The sequence below is a fragment of the Dendrobates tinctorius genome, unplaced genomic scaffold, assembly GCF_039654945.1.
Source record: "Dendrobates tinctorius isolate UK_male_01 unplaced genomic scaffold, ASM3965494v1 ptg000037l, whole genome shotgun sequence".
Classification (NCBI taxonomy): Eukaryota; Metazoa; Chordata; class Amphibia; order Anura; family Dendrobatidae; genus Dendrobates; species Dendrobates tinctorius.
The window spans coordinates 7,811,138-7,830,439 of NW_027361705.1; positions in this window are offsets into that span (position 1 = coordinate 7,811,138).

A 19,302-nucleotide genomic window follows, 5' to 3' on the forward strand; every position below is an offset into this window, starting at 1 on the left:
CTAAAATACTGCGTATAGCAGACCCCTGAGCGAAGTGCTAATAGAGAGAAAAGGGACATCAGAGTCCTTGGTGGTCAGGAGCTGTATGTCCTGACCGCTGAATCTGAAAGTACAGGGGATTGTAAATTCCTCTGCAACATTGAACACCTGAGGGCACAGCAGTGGATAAGGAGCCCGGGGCTGACAGTGAAAAGGACGGTACCCGTGGAATAGGCTCATGCTGACAGCCATACAGGTTAGTGAAATCAGTATCAAAAGAAAAAAAAAACCAAGAAGACATACATCAAAAGCAGGGATCACCATAGAAAAATTGTCAATTTTATTGCATAGGATACACAAAAACACCAAAAAAATATTAAAAACATTTAAAAAGAACAACGGTTATTTAGACATAACCTGTAAACCTGGGAGCAGTGACAAGTCCTACATAACATCACACAGTTCTACACAAGTAATGTGTACAGCAAGTCCGCATAGTAAATATTATGTATACAATAAACTCAGCCCTGAAAAACAATCTAAATGTATGCTACTACTAGGCACAATGATTTCAATATATCCACAATTGTGTCCTGAGAGCCTAAATATATAGGTAAATATGGGAAGAGTAAGGATGTAAGAGACACAAATTGTGTATAATAAACTCTGTCCAATGCAGCTCAATCTATGATATTGCTAAATGCATCACTCGCATAAAGAGATGAAAAAAAGTGCATAGTGGAATTAAAATACAACACATCAAGACAAAGTATTGTGGCATCAAATATTGGCCTGACATAATAATCTGTGGTAAATACCACTAATAGAGTTCAATAGAAAGTTGTTGTTTTTTCTTTTGATATGCATTTACTTTGGACATACTGTGGTTGGATCCCTATCTACTAGTTCTATTTATTTGATGGTGCCCGCCGCATTTTTTGTAAAAAATGGTTAGTGAAATCAGCACGCAATTGAGGGTCGCAGCATAGTTATATACAGCGGAGACACACACAAAGCGCAGAAGGAAGGTCCTAAACCCCCACCTGGCAAGGTGGATCCCCTGAATCCCTCCAGGCAAGCCAGAATCATTCCATCACCTGTATGTGGTACTCCAGATTGCAACCAATTGCCAGTAAGAGGTTAAGAAACTGCACCTCTCTGTGTCCTCCTCTCATTTCTCTGCACCCCAACGTTCACAGCCATTTTTACTATTAATCTAACATCTTTGCCCTGGGACAATTGCTCTACCTGTGGAGAGCTATTTTCACCTCAGCTGCGCCACATCAACAGTCTGAGGGGAACAACACCGCAGCGCTGGTCACCTCTGACCAGAATACCACAGGTGGCGTCACGTATTTAATCATCTATAAACTTTAGCTTCATTTCTACCACATCTAACAACTTCACAAACAACTTTCCCCTCTATTTCATTATTTAACAGACGCCCCAGGGCCACGGTCTGGGTCACCGCCGCCGTGACACCATCCCCCATTGAAGTCGACGGGCCCGGTTGTTGCTGCATTGACGGTGGTTGGGTGATGTATTACTGTTTTGATTGGTTTTGGTGAAGTTTTACTGCGATGATGGTGGTTCTGGTGATGTATTATTGTATTGACTGTAGTTTTGATGATATAGTCATGTAGATGTTGTAATCTTTAATTTATCAAACTTGATATAACAATATTATAAGCTGAGTGTGCTGGACTAAAAATCCAGCTGTCTCAATGTCTGTCACCTGATCAAGTAATTGACTAAAGCGGCTGTCCGCAATCTTGTCCGACTATCAAATACACGGGATTGCTCACTCTGCCAAGCGTTCCTGCGTCCTCTGTGAGAGCTGCTGTTGGACACTTCTCACTGTATCTTATAATTTAAAAAGCAAAAGGATCCACAGTTGGAAATCAGACTTGCTGGATAGAGTTGAGCGAAACGGGTCGAAAAAATTCAAAAGTCGCCGACTTTTGGCAAAGTCGGGTTTCATGAAGCGAAACCCGACCCTATGATGGTCTCGGCCACGAGGTCGGCGACTTACGCACCAAAGTCGCGTTTCAAAAGTTTGTTTTGCGCTCTTTTTCAGCCAATCAGGATCCACGGACACTGTGGGCAACGTGATGACATAGGCACGGGTCACCACCATCTTTCAGAAGGGCATGCAAGTGATTGGCTTGCTTTGGTGGGCGTCACAGGGGGTATAAAAGGGCGTGCACGCCGACCGCCATCTTACTTCTGCCGATCTTAGTATAGGGAGAGGTTGCTGCTGATTCTGTAGGGAGAGCGTTAGGCAGGGAAGAAGACAAAAAAACTGCTTCTGCTGCTAGCGATTTGGCCTGCACAACACACCAGTCACTGTGTGTGCAGTGCAAGGGGAGGCTATATAGTGGTGTATCAGTGGTGTTGGTTGTTGGGCTGCCTTTTAAGGCTTCCTGACAGGCTGGCATTGCTGTTTACCCACTGCTCCGCAAACTGCTTTTTTAAAAGCAATCCCAATTTTTTTTTTTGTCCTGCTGAGAAGAAAAAAAAACTGCTTCTGCTGCTAGCAATTTGGCCTGCACAACACACCAGTCACTGTGTGTGCAGTGCAAGGGGAGGCTATATAGTGGTGTATCAGTGGTGTTGGTTGTTGGGCTGCCTTCTAAGGCTTCCTGACAGGCTGGCATTGCTGTTTACCCACTGCTCCGCAAACTGCTTTTTTAAAAGCAATCCAATCTCCCTTATCCTCTAGTCACTTTTGTCACAGCTGTGCCATCGAGCCTGTCACATAGCGCTCAGATATTCATTGGGCCTCACACAATCCAAAAGTGTCCAGTGTCCAAAAGTGTGTGCAGAGATTCAAAATCTCCCTTATCCTCTAGTCACTTTGGTCACAGCTGTGCCATCGAGCCTGTCACATAGCGCTCAGATATCAGTGGGCCTCACACAATCCAAAAGTTTCCACTGTCCACAAGTGTGTGCAGAAATTCAAAATCTCCCTTATCCTCTAGTCACTTTTGTCACAGCTGTGCCATCGAGCCTGTCACATAGCGCTCAGATATCAGTGGGCCTCACACAATCCAAAAGTGTCCACTGTCCACAAGTGTGTGCAGAAATTCAAAATCTCCCTTATCCTCTAGTCACTTTTGTCACAGCTGTGCCATCGAGCCTGTCACATAGCGCTCAGATATCAGTGGGCCTCACACAATCCAAAAGTGTCCACTGTCCACAAGTGTGTGCAGAAATTCAAAATCTCCCTTATCCTCTAGTCACTTTTGTCACAGCTGTGCCATCGAGCCTGTCACATAGCGCTCAGATATCAGTTGGCCTCACACAATCCAAAAGTGTCCACTGTCCACAAGTGTGTGCAGAAATTCAAAATCTCCCTTATCCTCTAGTCACTTTTGTCACAGCAGTGCCATCGAGCCTGTCACATAGCGCTCAGATATCAGTGGGCCTCACACAATCCAAAAGTATCCACTGTCCACAAGTGTGTGCAGAAATTCAAAATCTCCCTTATCCTCTAGTCACTTTTGTCACAGCTGTGCCATCGAGCCTGTCACATAGCGCTCAGATATCAGTGGGCCTCACACAATCCAAAAGTGTCCACTGTCCACAAGTGTGTGCAGAAATTCAAAATCTCCCTTATCCTCTAGTCACTTTTGTCACAGCAGTGCCATCAAGCCTGTCACATAGCGCTCAGATATCAGTGGGCCTCACACAATCCAAAAGTGTCCACTGTCCACAAGTGTGTGCAGATATTCAAAATCTCCCTTATCCTCTAGTCACTTTTGTCACAGCTGTGCCATCGAGCCTGTCACATAGCGCTCAGATATCAGTGGGCCTCACACAATCCAAAAGTGTCCACTGTCCACAAGTGTGTGCAGAAATTCAAAATCTCCCTTATCCTCTAGTCACTTTTGTCACAGGAGTGCCATCGAGCCTGTCACATAGCGCTCAGATATCAGTGGGCCTCACACAATCCAAAAGTATTCAGTGTCCAAAAGTGTGTGCAGATATTCAAAATCTCCCTTATCCTCTAGTCACTTTTGTCACAGCAGTGCCATCGAGCCTGTCACGTAGCGCTCAGATATCAGTGGGCCTCACACAATCCAAAAGTGTCCACTGTCCACAAGTGTGTGCAGAAATTCAAAATCTCCCTTATCCTCTAGTCACTTTTGTCACAGCTGTGCCATCGAGCCTGTCACATAGCGCTCAGATATCAGTGGGCCTCACACAATCCAAAAGTGTCCAGTGTCCAAAAGTGTGTGCAGATATTCAAAATCTCCCTTATCCTCTAGTCACTTTTGTCACAGCAGTGCCATCGAGCCTGTCACATAGCGCTCAGATATCAGTGGGCCTCACACAATCCAAAAGTGTCCACTGTCCACAAGTGTGTGCAGAAATTCAAAATCTCCCTTATCCTCTAGTCACTTTTGTCACAGCTGTGCCATCGAGCCTGTCACATAGCGCTCAGATATCAGTGGGCCTCACACAATCCAAAAGTGTCCAGTGTCCAAAAGTGTGTGCAGATATTCAAAATCTCCCTTATCCTCTAGTCACTTTCGTCACAGCAGTGCCATCGAGCCTGTCACATAGCGCTCAGATATCAGTGGGCCTCACACAATCCAAAAGTGTCCACTGTCCAAAAGTGTGTGCAGATATTCAAAATCTCCCTTATCCTCTAGTCACTTTTGTCACAGCAGTGCCATCGAGCCTGTCACATAGCGCTCAGATATCAGTGGGCCTCACACAATCCAAAAGTGTCCAGTGTCCAAAAGTGTGTGCAGATATTCAAAATCTCCCTTATCCTCTAGTCACTTTTGTCACAGCAGTGCCATCGAGCCTGTCACATAGCGCTCAGATATCAGTGGGCCTCACACAATCCAAAAGTGTCCAGTGTCCAAAAGTGTGTGCAGATATTCAAAATCTCCCTTATCCTCTAGTCACTTTTGTCACAGCAGTGCCATCGAGCCTGTCACATAGCGCTCAGATATCAGTGGGCCTCACACAATCCAAAAGTGTCCACTGTCCAAAAGTGTGTGCAGATATTCAAAATCTCCCTTATCCTCTAGTCACTTTTGTCACAGCAGTGCCATCGAGCCTGTCACATAGCGCTCAGATATCAGTGGGCCTCACACAATCCAAAAGTGTCCACTGTCCACAAGTGTGTGCAGAAATTCAAAATCTCCCCTGTCCTATAGACACCTTGTACCTTGTTTTACATTACTATATAGTTTGTTGGATTTTGTCTACATTTCTACCAAAAATGAGGAAGGCTGGTGGAAGAGGCCGTGGAATTGGGCGAGGGTTGGCAGCTGGTAATGATGGGGTTGGTAGTGGATCTGATGGTAGTGGCAAGAGCAAAATAGGACCGAATGCAGGAGGTGCTGACCCTGCGTCATCGTCTGGCTACATAAGGCCTTGAACGCTTAGTTTTCTAGGAGTTGGCAAACCGCTTTTAAAGCCAGAGCATCAGGAAAAAGTTTTGTCTTACATTGCTGACTCAGCCTCCAGCTCTATCGCCTCCTCTTCTTCAGTTGTAAAAAGTAAAAGCACTGAGTCGTCATTGGAGGCTCATGTTCATGAACCACACCTTTCCTTGTGTCCTTCACCCCAACCAAGATTGAAGGATGACGCAGGCCATACTACTGATTACTCCATGGAGCTGTTTTCACATACCATGCCTGGATTATCAAGTCAAATGGTGAATTACCCAGGCCAAGATGAATCTGACATGGAGTGCACTGATGCACAGCCGCTGATGGATGATTCTGCTGGTACATTCACTCAGAGCACTACATTGTCCTCGCAGTGTACAGAGCCAGATTCTGACCCTGATGAGACTCAGGTGCCCCTTCCCGCACACTATACCACCATACACGGTGACACAGAGGAAGGTGCACATGACATAGAAGAGGAGGTGATGAATGACCCAGTTGTTGACTCAGATTGGCATCCATTGGGGGAAGAGGGTGCTGCTTCCAATAGCTCAGATGAGCAGCATCCACAGCAGACATCGACATCGCAACAGCTGTTATCTGGCAGACCCGGAGCACTCCAAAGACAGGTTCCAAACATCAAAAGAGTTGCTGGACAGCTTGTCCAGAGGGTCAAAAGATCACAGCGTGCTAGGCCGCAAAATGTCTGCCAAAGTAGGAAGAGTGCAGTGTGGCACTTTTTTGAACAAAATCCTCATGATCAGGCCAAGGTTATCTGTAAGAAGTGCGCAAAGACCTTTAGCCGAGGGAAAAATCTGAAAAATTTGAATACCAGTTGCATGCTTAGACATTTAACCAGCATGCACTTGCAAGCGTGGACACAACACCAAACCTCAAGTGCCACATGTGCAACTGATCACAACGAAGGTAGTCAGCAACGCTACATTGTTTCCCCCACTGTAAGCCCACCGGTTAGCACAGCAGCAAATGTTGAGGTGTCGTTGCAAGACCACAGCAGTCAGGGAATCCCACTGTTATATCAACGAAAGACTGATTCTAGGCCATCAGAAAGAACACCAACTCCATCACCATCATCAACCCTCTCTCAGTCCGCCCTGTCCACCGCTACTTCCACCATATGCAGCTCTCAAGTCCAGCTCACCCTCCCAGACACTATGAGTAGGTCAAGAAAGTACTCAGTCTCTCATCCGTGTACACTGGGTTTGAACGCCCACATTGCCAAACTAATCTCGTTTGAGATGATGCCCTTTCGGTTGGTGGAAAGCACAGCTTTCCGCGAACTCATGGCCTATGCAGTACCACGCTATGACCTACCCAGTCGCCACTTCTTCTCTCGCAAAGCCATCCCAGCCCTCCACCATCATGTGAAAGACCGCATTGTCCATGCACTCAAGCAGTCAGTGAGCGGAAAGGTGCAACTCACAACTGATGCATGGTCCAGTCGGCATGGCCAGGGCCGTTACGTGTCCATCACTGCGCACTGGGTTAATGTGGTGGATGCAGGGTCCACAGGGGACAGCGGTGGTGGGACAGTGCTGCCTAGCCCACGGTATAGGAAACAGTTGGCTGTAGGCGTTCGACCATCCTCCTCCTCCACCTCCTCCAGAAGCGAAAGCTCGTCCACAGAGCGCAGTCGTACGAGCACTCCATCTGCAGCTGCCACTGTTGCACACGATGTGTCCCCCTATCGAGCAGCTAGTGGAAAGCATCAGCAGGCTGTGTTGCAGATGATGTGTTTGGGCGACAGACACACCGCCGAGGTGCTGGCCAAGTACTTGAAGCGACAAACTGAGTCATGGCTGGGCCGTGTACATCTTGAGGCAGGCAAGGTAGTTAGTGATAACGGCCGTAATTTTGTGGCAGCCATAGCCCTTTCAAAACTCAGCCACATACCTTGCTTGGCTCACACCTTGAACCTGGTGGTGCAGTGCTTCCTCACAAATTATCCGGAGTTAACAGCCCTGCTCCAGAAGGTGCGAAGACTGTGCGCGCACATCCGCCGGTCGCCTCTACACTCCGTTCGTATGCAGAACCTGCAGCGATTGCTCCACCTTCCCAACCACCGCCTCATTATCGACATTGCAACAAGGTGGAACTCCACCCTGCACATGGTGGAGCGGCTGTGCGAGCAGAGGCAGGCCATAATGCATTTGTGGGAGGATAAACGGCCAGGCACTTTGAGAGCAGACATGGAGTTGACAGGTGTGCAGTGGTCGAAGCTGAAAGACCTTTGTAAAGTCCTTCAGTGTTTTGATGAATGCACCCGGCTGGTAAGCGCAGACGACGCCATCCTAAGCATGAGCATCCCACTTATGCGTCTGCTCATGCAAACTTTGACGCACCTTAAGGAGCAGGCGTCTGCAGCCAATGTTGATGAGGAGGAAGAGGAGGAGGGAATCCTTGATGACATTCAGCCATTGTCTGCTCAGGGACCTCTCCTGGATGAGGTGGAGGAAGAAGAGGAGGAGGAGGAGGATGATGATGGGGATGATTACTTAGGGGAGGAGGATGCATCTCGTGGGGCAAGTGAAAATGTTGGCGTGGCAAGGTCTGGTACAGGGTTTGTGCGTGACTGGAGGGATGTGGATTTGCCAGAAAGTGCTCCTCCACCCAGCACTCGCAGTACATCATTGACACCGGGAACATTGGCCCACATGTCAGATTATGCCTTGCGGATCCTAAAAAGGGACCCCCGCATTGCCAAAATGATGAACGATGACGACTACTGGTTGGCCAGCATCCTGGATCCACGCTATAAAGGCAAATTACAAAACATCATGCCACAGGAGAACCTTGACCTAATATTGGCTAATAAACAAGCAACTCTGGTAAATCGGTTGCTTGAGGCATTCCCAGCACACAGCAGCGGTGATGGTTCTCACAAGAGCCGTACGGGCCGGGGGGCAGCTTGGCAGAGGTGTTCGTGGTGCACACAGCAGAAGTGGCGTTGGAGACAGGGGTTTCATGACAATGTTGTGGACTGATTTTTCAAATACCGCTCACACAACTGGTAATACTGCATCGATGGAAAGTGACAGGAGACAGCAGTTGTCAACTATGGTAACAAACTACTTTTCCTCCCATATCGATGTTCTCCCACACAGGTCATTCCCCTTTGACTATTGGGCCGCTAAACTGGACACCTGGCCTGAATTGGCCCAATATGCCTTACAGGAGCTCGCTTGCCCAGCTGCAAGTGTGCTATCGGAAAGAGTCTTCAGTGCAGCTGGATCAATCCTGACAGAAAAAAGGACCCGTCTGTCAACCCAAAATGTGGATGATCTAACTTCATTAAAATGAACCACGCATGGGTTTCCAAGGATTTTGTCCCACCTTCCCCTGATGACACATAGGGTGACAGAAAAATGGCTTGCTTTGGTCCACCTCTTCCTGGTACTTCACCTATTTCGCCTTTTGCATCAGCTGAATTTCCAACATCAACATATGCCACTTTCTAAAACTCCCTAACTGTGCTGCCTACCCCCCCATGGCCGGGGTCACCACCTACCGCACGACACCGTGCGAGTGCCGTTGCCCTGGACAGGTGGGTAGGCCGACTCTTGGGCGCGGGCACTGGCACAGGGTCCCTCATAGTGCAATCAAGTGTCTCTGACGGTGGTGGTGCACACCCGCCGTCAGACACACCGCTGTACTATGAGGGGCCCAGTGCCAGTACCGACGCCCACGAGTGGGCCCCCCTTGCTTGGGCAGGGCCCCAGCATTTGCAATCTTTACCTCTCCCTGCTCCTCCGCTGTGTAATCTGGGCCGTCAAATCCATACTGTGCCTGACACCGTCTGAGCCTGCCTCCTGAGACATATATTTTGAATGTGTACGCTATCCATACATGTTATCCAGGGATACGGTACCCTTTCTAACCTTTGTGCAATCACGTGCAATCCATACTGGGCCTAACACCGTCTGAGCCTGCCTCCTGAGACATATATTTTGAATGTGTACGCTATCCATACATGTTATCCAGGGATACGGTACCCTTTCTAACCTTTGTGCAATCACGTGCAATCCATACTGGGCCGAACACCGTCTGAGCCTGCCTCATGCTGTATAGACATATATTTTGAATGTGTACGCTATCCATACATGTTATCCAGGGATACGGTACCCTTTCTAACCTTTGTGCAATCACGTGCAATCCATACTGGGCCTAACACCATCTGAGCCTGCCTCATACTGTATAGACATATATTTTGAATGTGTACACTATCCATACATGTTATCCAGGGATAGGGTACCCTTTCTAACCTTTGTGCAATCACGTGCAATCCATACTGGGCCTAACACCGTCTGAGCCTGCCTCATGATGTATAGACATATATTTTGAATGTGTACGCTATCCATACATGTTATCCGGGGATACGGTACCCTTTCTAACCTTTGTGCAATCACGTGCAATCCATACTGGGCCTAACACCGTCTGAGCCTGCCTCCTGAGACATATATTTTGAATGTGTACGCTATCCATACCTGTTATCCAGGGATACGGTACCCTTTCTAACCTTTGTGCAATCACGTGCAATCCATACTGGGCCTAACACCGTCTGAGCCTGCCTCATGCTGTATAGACATATATTTTGAATGTGTACGCTATCCATACATGTTATCCAGGGATACGGTACCCTTTCTAACCTTTTTGCAATCGCGTGCAATCCATACTGGGCCTAACACCGTCTGAGCCTGCCTCCTGAGACATATATTTTGAATGTGTACGCTATCCATACATGTTATCCAGGGATACGGTACCCTTTCTAACCTTTGTGCAATCACGTGCAATCCATACTGGGCCTAACACCGTCTGAGCCTGCCTCATGCTGTATAGACATATATTTTGAATGTGTACGCTATCCATACATGTTATCCAGGGATACGGTACCCTTTCTAACCTTTGTGCAATCACGTGCAATCCATACTGGGCCTAACACCGTCTGAGCCTGCCTCATGCTGTATAGACATATATTTTGAATGTGTACGCTATCCATACATGTTATCCGGGGATACGGTACCCTTTCTAAACTTTGTGCAATCACGTGCAATCCATACTGGGCCTAACACCGTCTGAGCCTGCCTCCTGAGACATATATTTTGAATGTGTACGCTATCCATACATGTTATCTGGGGATACGGTACCCTTTCTAACCTTTGTGCAATCACGTGCAATCCATACTGGGCCGAACACCGTCTGAGCCTGCCTCATGCTGTATAGACATATATTTTGAATGTGTACGCTATCCATACATGTTATCCAGGGATACGGTACCCTTTCTAACCTTTGTGCAATCACGTGCAATCCATACTGGGCCTAACACCATCTGAGCCTGCCTCATACTGTATAGACATATATTTTGAATGTGTACACTATCCATACATGTTATCCAGGGATAGGGTACCCTTTCTAACCTTTGTGCAATCACGTGCAATCCATACTGGGCCTAACACCGTCTGAGCCTGCCTCATGATGTATAGACATATATTTTGAATGTGTACGCTATCCATACATGTTATCCGGGGATACGGTACCCTTTCTAACCTTTGTGCAATCACGTGCAATCCATACTGGGCCTAACACCGTCTGAGCCTGCCTCCTGAGACATATATTTTGAATGTGTACGCTATCCATACCTGTTATCCAGGGATACGGTACCCTTTCTAACCTTTGTGCAATCACGTGCAATCCATACTGGGCCTAACACCGTCTGAGCCTGCCTCATGCTGTATAGACATATATTTTGAATGTGTACGCTATCCATACATGTTATCCAGGGATACGGTACCCTTTCTAACCTTTTTGCAATCACGTGCAATCCATACTGGGCCTAACACCGTCTGAGCCTGCCTCCTGAGACATATATTTTGAATGTGTACGCTATCCATACATGTTATCCAGGGATACGGTACCCTTTCTAACCTTTGTGCAATCACGTGCAATCCATACTGGGCCTAACACCGTCTGAGCCTGCCTCATGCTGTATAGACATATATTTTGAATGTGTACGCTATCCATACATGTTATCCAGGGATACGGTACCCTTTCTAACCTTTGTGCAATCACGTGCAATCCATACTGGGCCTAACTCCGTCTGAGCCTGCCTCATGCTGTATAGACATATATTTTGAATGTGTACGCTATCCATACATGTTATCCGGGGATACGGTACCCTTTCTAAACTTTGTGCAATCACGTGCAATCCATACTGGGCCTAACACCATCTGAGCCTGCCTCATGCTGTATAGACATATATTTTGAATGTGTACGCTATCCATACATGTTATCCAGGGATACGGTACCCTTTCTAACCTTTGTGCAATCACGTGCAATCCATACTGGGCCTAACACCGTCTGAGCCTGCCTCATGCTGTATAGACATATATTTTGAATGTGTACGCTATCCATACATGTTATCCAGGGATACGGTACCCTTTCTAACCTTTGTGCAATCACGTGCAATCCATACTGGGCCTAACACCGTCTGAGCCTGCCTCCTGAGACATATATTTTGAATGTGTACGCTATCCATACATGTTATCCAGGGATACGGTACCCTTTCTAACCTTTGTGCAATCACGTGCAATCCATACTGGGCCTAACACCGTCTGAGCCTGCCTCATGCTGTATAGACATATATTTTGAATGTGTACGCTATCCATACATGTTATCCAGGGATACGGTACCCTTTCTAACCTTTGTGCAATCACGTGCAATCCATACTGGGCCTAACACCGTCTGAGCCTGCCTCATGCTGTATAGACATATATTTTGAATGTGTACGCTATCCATACATGTTATCCGGGGATACGGTACCCTTTCTAACCTTTGTGCAATCACGTGCAATCCATACTGGGCCTAACACCGTCTGAGCCTGCCTCCTGAGACATATATTTTGAATGTGTACGCTATCCATACATGTTATCTGGGGATACGGTACCCTTTCTCACCTTTGTGCAATCACGTGTAATCCAAACTGGGCGTGAGAACGGCTGGCGAGCTGTTAAGCAAGCTACAGCACCTGTCCAGACAAGTACAGGGATTCCCTAGCGAGGAGACTTATTTGATTGTTTTCAATGTTGGGACAGCAATTTTTGGGGAGCACTATACTCTGGAGAATGATAGATGGGGCCCACCATACAATGGAACATTCCAAAGGTGGACATCAGACACTGGAGCAGCATTTACAGGGCCCATTATACACTAGAGCATTAGAAATGGGGCCCATTATGTTTGGAGCATTATTTGGGCCCATAAGACAGTGGAGCTTCATCCATGGGGACCAACATATACTGTAGCATTATGTGGAGCTCATCATATACTGTTTCAAACATTATATGGGACCAATGATTCTGTATGGAGAAATAGATGGGCCTCGTCATGAGATGTAAAAAGTGAGGTATTTTTCATTGTACTATACTGCTATTTCTCTGCCGTATCGGAGCATGATGAGTTGTGGTATGTGTTAAAGGGGCGCTCTTTCGCCCAGGGCACATGAAAACCTGGAGCCAGCCCTCCCCCCCCCACAATTTGTAGCCAAATAACCCCCATTTTTCAGTGCGTAACTTGTATTATGAAGTTAATTAAGGTTGACAAGCTTAAGAAAGAAGAATTGATGCTTTTGGCATTAAAATGGGCACTGTAGGTGTGTTTCCTGTCCTCCTCTCACTGCCGACTTTTATTCCCCATTGACTTACATTGGGTTTCGTGTTTCGGGACGACCCCGACTTTTCCCTATAATCGGACGATCTTGCTCGACCCGACTTTTGGAAAAGTCGGGTTTCACGAAACGAAACGCGACCCTAAAAAACCAAAAGTCGCTCAACTCTATTGCTGGATTCTTATCTCACCCAGACAATCATCAGTCAGAGCCCAACTATACACATTGGACTGTCAGTGGAACCTGTTGATATAGTCGAGTTTGGCCAAATTTAGTCCAATATGTAGTATCAGAAGGGTTTGAGCACTGTCAGGATATGTGCATATAACTTTTAGACATCTGTGAATGCATAGAATTTTTCAGACAGAAGACGCTTCAGGACACAGTCGTCATTTTGTTCTGAATTAAGTTTTTCTACAGTATTCTGCAGCCACTTACAGTATCTAACATAGAGTCATGTGGTTGTGTTGCCTCCTTTGACAATGCTATGCGTGCAAAAGTATTCACACCCTTGGGATTTTTGGTGTTTTGCTACCTTGTAACATGGAATTTCATTGTTTTATTTTAGGCTTTGTATCAGTTCATGTAAAGAACATCTGTGAACATTTGGTTTTTTTTTTATTGTGAAGCAAGCAACAAATAGGATAAAATTACTGAAAACTTCAGTGTGTATAACTATTCATCCCCAGTACTTTGTAGAGCCTCCTTTTGCAGCAGTTATAGCTGTACGTCACTTTGGATAAATATCTATTAGCTTTACACATCTTGCCACTGGAATTTTTACCCATTCCTCAAGGCAAAACTGCTCCAGAATCTTTAAGTTAGATGGTAAACAGCAATCTTCAAGTCTGACCACAGATACTCAATTGGATTAAGGTCTGGGCTTTGGCTAGGCCACTCCAACACATTTACACATTTATCCTTAATCTATTCAAGTGCTGCTTTAGCAGTATGCTTTGGGTCATTGTCTTGTTGGAAGGTGAACCGCCATTCCAATCTCAAATCACTGTCCCAGATTGAAACAGATTTTGGTCAAGAATATCCCTATATTATGGACTATCCATTTTCCACTTGATTCAGATCATTTTTCATGACCCTGCTGACAAAAAACATCCCCATAGCATGATGCTGCCACCACCAGGTTTCACTGTGGGGATGGTGTTCTTGGTGTGATGAGCTGTGTTGGTTTGGTATTAGACATAGCATTTACCTTGGTGGCCAAAAAGTTCAATACTAGTCTCATCTGACCACAACACCTCCTCCATACATTTGGGGATTATCCCACATGTCTTTTGGCAAACTTAAAACAAGCCTTACAATTTTTGTGTGTAAGTAATCGCTTTTTTCTGGCAACTGTCCCATAAAGGCCACATCTATGGAGTGTATGACTTATTATGGTCTTATGAACAGGTCTCCTTGGTCTTCATGGTGTTGTTTGGTTAGTGGTGTCATTGGCATAATAGTGTTGCAGCCTCTGTGGCCTTTGAGAAAAGCTAAAATGTATATACTGACAGGCCATGTGACACTTAGATTGCACACAGGTGGACTACGTTTTACTAAGCATGTGACTTTTGAAGGAAATTGCTTGCACCAGAAATTTTTAGGGGCTTTATCGAAACAGGGCTGAATACATATGCACATGCCAATTCTTAGTTATTTGACCCCAAAAACTTAACTTGCGCCTATATTTCTCTCACTTCACTAACTTAGACTATTTAGTGCTGATGCATCACACACAATCAGATTACAAAATATTTAAACACAGGTCATAATGAAACGAAATAGGTAAAAAGCCAAGAGAGTGAATACTTTTGCAAGTCACCTTATATAAAATAAAATACGGCAATCTGCAATGTAATCTGTGCTGTATGGATATGGCTATTTTTTACAACATTGGTGTAGTCTCATCTCTAGTTTTTAGTATCAGTTCATAAAAATATCAAACATGTGTAGATAATTTGGAGAAGGGCAACCAAATTGACAAAGAGCATAGGATAGCTTAAAGCCACTTTACATAGAATGATTTTTCAAGACACAAAAGTCTACAAACAACGGTTTATGTACAATGAAAACTTAATTAATGACACTGAATAACATTTTGTGATACTCACTTGTAAAGAATAAAAAGTGATTCAAAAGTTTTGTTGATCATTTCAAAAAAGGGATTCCTCCCATCAAAGATTTTATCCGCTTAATATACTGCAGTCATGATATTATACAGCACTGTGTTCTTAAAATTGCTCATTTTGCCCTGCTGCGCTGTTTATTCTTCTCTTTTCTCTGCACCACTTTGAAAGTATGGTATCTTGTCCCTGCATTTATCATTCCCCTCTTTAGCTCCTGACACAGCTTACTTATGACTCATACAGGAAAAATTGACATCCTTTTTCTTCATATAGCTGAGAAGGATTCCGCTAGGCAGTTTATAATCACATGATGTCATAGATCTAATAGAAAAGAGAAGAATTTACTGGGTAGAAAGGCATAATGAGCAATTGTAAGTACACAATGCTATATAATATGATGGCTGCAATATATTAAGAGGATAAAGATTTTTCTACTGCAGTCTCTTCTATTACATATCACTTTTTTACCTCTTTTTTGTTTCATATATTTTATATGTTAAATTACTTTACTTTTGTGATTGTAATATTAGGAAAATGTTGAGAGTTGTTTAATAAGATTAGGATCAATCATTTTTTCCCCAAATTTTTAATTCATATTTAGTCCATAAAATTATATATAATATTTACATAGAAAATATTATTTTTTGTTAACTACAATTTATTTGTTTTTGAAAGTTTTTTTTTCCAGAAAAAGCCTAGTTTAAAGCATAATGGACCCAAAAAAGGACATATGATGTCACCCACTAGAAGAATTGGACTGACCCACCAGAGAACCAGAGAATCCTCTGGTTGGCCCTACCTTCTCCTTCAGGAGAGTTCATAGTGCAAATCTTCCAGCTGCTATGGGGCTCTTGAGTTGAGGACAAAGGTGGACCCTCAGAATCATATCCTCTGGTGGGCCCAATGTTCTTCAGTCTGACACTGTGTATGGATATCTGATGGACTAAGGGTTAATAAAATGAATTTACAATTCTCAAATGGCCCAGCTAAATGCATAGATCCACACATATGACAATGACGTTTTTAGATTTGTTGGTGTAAGGTTTCAGAGATTTTTCTAGTGAATATGCTGGCAGTGTACCATAGATGTGGTAAAAGTTTAGCTTATGTGATTTCAACCGATGCCATGTACTATGAAGAAAATCGCATGGGGCCACAAGTAGAAAAAAAAATAGTGAAATAAAAAAAATTATGAAGTGGTAACAGGACAAGTTTTAGATGATAATTACCCAGTTATCGCCCTAATGTTTGCACCACTCTATGGCAATGCTGTACAGACCACAAATATAGTACTCTACCGGCTCCTTCAAGACCTCCATGTGCCTTGGATTTTTCTACTGAGGCTATTTGTAATGGATTATAAGACTTTTGGCACTGTCCAATGTATTCCACATAATGGGCATCATTCTTACAGAGTACAAGACTACTGTGACACATAGAGATGCATTGCGCTACTACAGGGAGCCACACGGGTGGTAAACTGAGTTTGTCTTCCAGGGCAAGATCTTCATACGGGGGAAACTTCAACTTTTTACGTAGGGTGAAATCTAAATAAACCCAGGTACTGTTGGGTAATATTGGATGAGCCCAATAAAAATGACTCTGTGATTTCATCATGTTTCAGGGCTATTTGTCTCTAGGCAAGCCACAACTCATTATAGAGTGCCATGGTTAAATAACCGGAGAAAATGAGACTACAGAACCTATATTGCAAAGTTTGACATCTTATTTAATGAAGGTTGTAGTCAAGCAACAGCTGTAGAGCCTACATTCTGGGCCTTTGCATCTGTGCAGCAGCTGCTAGCCCTTCGTTCCCAGGGGCTTAGAGCTAATTTGTAGAACTACAGGGGACTGTGCCTGGCAATAGGAAAAGTCTATTAGTGCTGCTTATGTTAAAAAATCATGACCTTGATATCTTCCACATGCTTCTGTTTCCCAATGTTCGCATTCTGCACTGTTAGGGTTAACCCCTTGTGGATGGTTTTGAAGAGCTAAGATTCCCATAGTGCAGGGGCAGAACCTGTGAAGCCAAAGGAAGGTCAAGTTACTCTCTCTAAGGACCGCAGCTCTTCCCAGCATCACATTAAGAGTGTTGTTTGAAACTCTAATAAAAGCCAACACTTCTCAGGCCGGATTGGTTTTGTCTTTGACAGATGACTTAATTAAGCAGATTTGTATGTACTTTTGGGATTGCTAAATTCAGGCTGATTGTACTCCACAATTTAGGAAGTTGTGTTGGCTTCTATAAGCGTCTGTGCACACGCTGCAGTTTTGTTGCATTTTTTCCTGGATTTTTTCTGTGCAGATTTGTTGCAAAACCTGAAAGAATTCCTAGCACAAGCAAAGTGAATGAGAATCCTGAAGACTTATACACACATTGCATATTTTTTCTTGCAGATCTACAGCAGATTTAAATCTGTAGCATGTCTATTATTTCAGTGTTTTTGCTGCAGGTTTCACTCATATTAACAAGTGAGGAAAAATCTGCAGCAAAAATGCATGTAAAAGCGCATAAAAAGACGCCAATTTTACGCAGCATATTTCTTGCCCAGAGATTCTTTTGTAAATATATTGGATTTCCACTACAGTATACAGACTAATAACCTGAATTACATCCAAGAACAGCATTCAATATTTTGTTGGTTGTCATATTTGGTCCTCACCTTTTCCCTACTTTTTCATCCCACTGACACATGGACATGTGACCACTGCAGCCAATCACTGACTACAGTGGAAACCACTGAAGTAATTTCTGCAGCCAGTGATTGGCTTCAGCAGTAAATTTCACTGTTACAGACCTGGTTATAGAAACTGACAGGTGATGTAGAAGCCTTTTTTTGGTTGGAAAACCTCCAAAACAGGTTGAGCTCCAGTACTTTAGTGGTATACAATGACTGAGGTAAGCTTTGCATGGCAAGATCTGTGTGAGTTATGGGCAAGTACAGAATTCTGCAAAATGTAAGCATTGAGACTTACACAGGGTCAGTGGATAATAAGTCATGGAAGTTATTATTATTTTTTTCAGAGCAACATTGAGTCCATGGTGCCGTACATGAGAAGGGGTTACATACAAAATACAAATATAAACTACAGTCAAGAAACTACTGTGGCAATGAAAGACTAGTGCAGAGGGGAGAGGACCCTGTCCTTGCAGGCTTACAGTCTATAGGATAATGGCAGAGATGATTGGGGGTTTCAGCAGCTCCACGGTGGTGAGGTGGCAGCAGGGTCATTGCAGGCTTTAAGCTTCCTTGAAGTGATGCGTTTTTGAGTTCTGTCTGAAAGTTCTGAGTGTGGTGAATAATTGAATAATTGGACGTGTTGGGGCACAGATTCTGTGAGGAATGTACAGTATAAGTGTGAAGGAGAGAAAGAGGTCTTGGGAGGACAGGAGGTTATGTGTTGGAAGATTATTGGGAGATTAGTTCAGAGATATAGGGCAGAGACATCAGATTATTAACAACTTTGTAAGTTAATGTTAGTAGCTTGAACTGAATGCGTTGGGAAATTGGGAGACAATGAAGGTGTTGGCAGCGGATTATTCAGAATACTCTTCAAGCGTGTGACAACAGAGCTTCTTTATTAGGAACAAACAGGAACAATATATGATAAACTTAATAGATCAGGAATAAATCATTTGTGTGTCTCTATCTGTGCAGCATCTACATCAGACTGCTTCTCTCATACACGGACACAGGAAAAACAGGAAATAGAATCATAGAATCGTAGAGTTGGAAGGGACCTCCTGGGCCATCTGGTCCAACCCCCTGCTCAAAGCAGGATTCGCTAAATCATCCCAGACAGATGTCTGTCCAGCCTCTCTTTGAAGACTTCCATTGAAGGAAAACTCACCACTTTACGTCACAGCCTGTTCCACTCATTGATCACTCTGTCAAAAAGGTTTTTCTAATATCTAATCTGTGTCTCCTCCCATTCAATTTCATCCCATTGCTTCTAGTCTTTCCTTGTGCAAATAAGAATAAAGATGATCCTTCTACAATGTGACAGCCCTTCAGATATTTGTAGACAGCTATTAAGTCTCCTCTCAGTCTTCTCATTTGCAAGCTAAACATTCCCAAATCGTGCAACCTTTCCTCATAAGACA